Genomic DNA, 5,000 nt, shown 5'->3' on the forward strand with positions numbered 1-5,000 from the left:
GGCTAGTTTTTTTTTCGAGCGAGCGCAGCGAGCGAGCAACGCTCGAGAGCCCGTCTGACTTTGAAAAATTTTCGTACCGAACGGTTATTTCGAGTTATTTCGCTTAAAAGCGTTGTGATGCGTATATATTTTTACATAAATGGGAATATCATGTATTCCTACGTCGGGATTAAGCGTTTATTTCGTCCCGAAAACGTTAAAAAAAAATTTTTATTCGAAAGGTTTTTTCGAATTTTTTCGCTTAAAAGCGTTATAAGGTGCGAATATTCTTGCATAAATCGCTTTAAAATGACGTTTTGCATCGGGATTAAGGGTTTATTTCGTCCCCGAAAGGTGCCGTAAAAAATTTACGATCGCGCCCGGGACGTTGGAACTTAGTCTCATTCTCGAGCGGTACGTAGGGACTTAGAAAAATTTCGGACCGAAACGTTATTTCGAGTTATTTCGCTTAAAAGCGTTACGAGGTATGAATATTTTTATAGAAATCGTTATGGTTCGACGAATTCTAGTCGAACGTAACGATTTCGTTTTATTTTTTTAAAAAATTGCCCCCTCCGGACCGACATGACCGGGAGGTTGGCACTTCGTCGATCCCCCGGCCGGGACGTAGGGACTTAGAAAAATTCCGGTCCAAAAAGTTATTTCGAGTTATCTCGCTAAAAAGCGTTACGAGGTATGAATATTTTTATATAAATGGCAATATTATGTATTTCTACGTCGGGATTAAGCGTTTATTTCGTCCCGAGAACTTTTAAAAAAAATTTTAAATCGAACAGTTTTTTCGAATTTTTTCGCTTAAAAGCGTTATAAGGTACGAATATTCTTGCATAAATCGCTTTAGAATGACGTTTTGCATCGGGATTAAGGGTTTATTTCGTCCCCGAAAGGTGCCGTAAAAAATTTACGATCGCGCCCGAGACGTTGGAACTTAGTCGCATTCTCGAGCGGTACGTAGGGACTTAGAAAAATTTTCGACCGAAAAGTTATTTCGAGTTATCTCGCTTAAAAGCGTTGTAAGGTGTGAATATTTTTATAGAAATCGTTATGGTTCGACGAATTCTAGTCGAACGTAACGATTTCGTTTTATTTTTTTAAAAAATTGCCCCCTCCGGACCGACATGACCGGGAGGTTGGCACTTCGTCGATCCCCCGGCCGGTACGTAGGGACTTAGAAAAATTCCGGACCGAAAAGGTTTTTCGAGTTATTTCGCTTAAAAGTGTTATAAGGTATGAATATTTTTATATAAATGGGAATATTATGTATTTCTACGTCGGGATTAAACGTTTATTTGGTCCCGAAAACGTTAAAAAAAAATTTTTTATTCGAAAGGTTTTTTTGAATTATTTCGCTTAAAAGCGTTATAAGGTGGCAATATTTGTGCATAAATCGCTTTAAAAGGACCTTTTACATCGGGATTAAGGGTGTATTTCGTCGCTGAAATGTTATATAAAAAAAGTACGATCGCGCCCGGGACGTTGGAACTTAGTCGCATTCTCGACCGGTACGTTGGGACTTAGAAAAATTTTCGACCGAAAAGTTTTTTCGAGTTATTTCGTTAAAAAGCGTTATGAGGTATGAATATTTTTATATAAATCGCTATATTATTGTATTTTACGTCGGGATTAAACGTTTATTTGGTCCTGAAAACGTTAAAAAAAAATAGTGGACCGACGCGACTCGGCCCGTCGGACTTGGTCATACTCTCCACCGGTACGTAGGGACTTAGAAAAATTTTCGACCGAAAAGTTTTTTCGAGTTATTTCGCTTAAAAGTGTTATAAGGTATGAATATTTTTATATAAATCGTTGTATTATTATATTTTACGTCGGGATTAAACGTTTATTTCGTCCCGAAAACGTTAAAAAAAAATTTTTTATTCGAAAGGTTTTTTTGAATTATTTCGCTTAAAAGCGTTATAAGGTGGCAATATTTGTGCATAAATCGCTTTAAAAGGACCTTTTACATCGGGATTAAGGGTTTATTTCGTCGCTGAAATGTTATATAAAAAAAGTACGATCGCGCCCGGGACGTTGGAACTTAGTCGCATTCTCGACCGGTACGTTGGGACTTAGAAAAATTTTCGACCGAAAAGTTTTTTCGAGTTATTTCGTTAAAAAGCGTTATGAGGTATGAATATTTTTATATAAATCGCTATATTATTGTATTTTACGTCGGGATTAAACGTTTATTTGGTCCTGAAAACGTTAAAAAAAAATAGTGGACCGACGCGACTCGGCCCGTCGGACTTGGTCATACTCTCCACCGGTACGTAGGGACTTAGAAAAATTTTCGACCGAAAAGTTTTTTCGAGTTATTTCGCTTAAAAGTGTTATAAGGTATGAATATTTTTATATAAATCGTTGTATTATTATATTTTACGTCGGGATTAAACGTTTATTTCGTCCCGAAAACGTTAAAAAAAAATTTTTTATTCGAAAGGTTTTTTTGAATTATTTCGCTTAAAAGCGTTATAAGGTGGCAATATTTGTGCATAAATCGCTTTAAAAGGACCTTTTACATCGGGATTAAGGGTTTATTTCGTCGCTGAAATGTTATATAAAAAAAGTACGATCGCGCCCGGGACGTTGGAACTTAGTCGCATTCTCGACCGGTACGTAGGGACTTAGAAAAATTTTCGACCGAAAAGTTTTTTCGAGTTATTTCGCTTAAAAGTGTTATAAGGTATGAATATTTTTATATAAATCGCTATATTATTATATTTTACGTCGGGATTAAACGTTTATTTCGTCCCGAAAACGTTAAAAAAAAATAGTGGACCGACGCGACTCGGCCCGTCGGACTTGGTCATACTCTCCACCGGTACGTAGGGACTTAGAAAAATTTCGGACCGAAAAGTTTTTTCGAGTTATTTCGTTAAAAAGCGTTATGAGGTATGAATATTTTTATATAAATCGCTATATTATTGTATTTTACGTCGGGATTAAACGTTTATTTGGTCCCGAAAACGTTAAAAAAAAATTTTTTATTCGAAAGGTTTTTTCGAGTTATTTCGTTAAAAAGCGTTATAAGGTACGAATATTCTTGCATAAATCGCTTTAAAATGACTTTTTACGTCGGGATTAAGCGTTTATTTCGTCGCTGGAAAGTTATATAAAAAAAGTACGATCGCGCCCGGGACGTTGGAACTTAGTCGCATTCTCGACCGGTACGTAGGGACTTAGAAAAATTTCGGACCGAAAAGTTTTTTCGAGTTATTTCGTTAAAAAGCGTTATGAGGTATGAATATTTTTATATAAATCGCTATATTATTGTATTTTACGTCGGGATTAAACGTTTATTTCGTCCGTGGAAGGTTAAAAAAAAACGGACGGATACGACCGGGCCTTTGGAACTTTGTCTCATTCTGGACCGGTACGTTGGGACTTAGAAAAATTTCGGCCGGCGGAAAAGTCCGAAATACTTATTTCGAGTTATTTCGTTAAAAAGCGTTATAAGGTATAAATATTTTTGCGGAAACGGTTATATCTCTATTAAATACAACTGGATTAAACGTTTTTTCGAATTTTTTAAAAAATTTGTGTTCGACGAACTGACACGACTGCGATATTTGTTTAATTATTTCGTTAATTAACGTTGCAAGGTATATATTTTTTTGCATATTTCTCGTTGTTTCAACGTGTTCTAATCGATTAAGAACGTGGTTTTTGTCCGTATTCGTTAAAAGAGGTGGTTTACTGATGCGATTTTAAAAAAAAAAAAAAAATTAAATTTTTCGATAAAAACTTGTTTAAAATATTAAAATAAGCGGTGCGTTAAAATATCTCGACGATAGGACGTTTTATAAGGGTACTTTATTGGAACAAAGTGGTCGAGCGTTTCAGAGACTAAGTCCGACGGTACGTTGGGACTTAGAAAAATTTCGGCCGGCGGAAAAGTCCGAAAAGCTTATTTCGAGTTATTTCGTTAAAAAGCGTTATAAGGTATAAATATTTTTGCAGAAACGGTTATATCTCTATTAAATACAACTGGATTAAACGTTTTTTTCGAATTTTTTAAAAAATTAGTGTCCGTCGAACTGACACGACTGCGATATTTGTTTAATTTTTTCGTTAATTAACGTTGCAAGGTATATATTTTTTTGCATATTTCTCGTTGTTTTAACGTGTTCTAATCGATTAAGAACGTGGTTTTTGTCCGTATTCGTTAAAAGAGGTGGTTTACTGATGCGATTTTTAAAAAAAAAAAAAAATTAAATTTTTCGATAAAAACTCGTTTGAAATATTAAAATAAGCGGTGCGTTAAAATATCTCGACGATAGGATGTTTTCTAAGGGTAGTTTATTCGAAAAAAGTGGTCGAGCGTTTCAGAGACTAAGTCCGACGGTACGCTCTAACGGAGGTTTTACATGGTAAGCGCCCGGCCGCTGGCCCGGCCGGCGCCGACCGTCCGGCCGGCGCTTTGGTATCTATAAGAGACACGTCGAGTCGGACGGTCCGGACGGAACAGCGTCGAGCGCGTGGCTATTCTACGGCCTCGGTTGAGAATTCAGTCACCGCTCCTCGAGTCTTAGTGAACTTTTTTACTATTTCTCGACTGTTCCTTCGTTCTCGTATCGACTCTTTCTCTACACTGCTGCGCCGCGGGTCGCTGTCCTGGACGTAATGACCAAATAACGTGGCAAGGTTCCCCTTAGTCGGGAAGCTGGATCCTGTATGCTCGCACTAACTTTAAAAAAAGTTAGGGCAGTGTGCTTGTTACTAACTGAGTATCAATTCATGCTGGTTCGGCAGAGACCGTTCCAAAACTTATGTTATAGCGTACGCAGTACGTTTTAAACATACGAAAGGCTAATGGGGAGCGTACTACCTTTTAGGAAGTGCGTTCTTTCTGATTGGAGAATATCAAAAGAACGAACGAATATGTTTCTTACGAGGACGGTACGTTCAGCATGCAGTTTACGTGCTTTTTACCGCTAAGGCATATTCGTTCAACCAACAAACCATTCTTACAGAATGATCCTATGAACAGAATGATCTTA

This window comes from Bombus fervidus, unplaced genomic scaffold (assembly GCF_041682495.2).
Source record: "Bombus fervidus isolate BK054 unplaced genomic scaffold, iyBomFerv1 scaffold0099, whole genome shotgun sequence".
Lineage (NCBI taxonomy): Eukaryota > Metazoa > Arthropoda > Insecta > Hymenoptera > Apidae > Bombus > Bombus fervidus.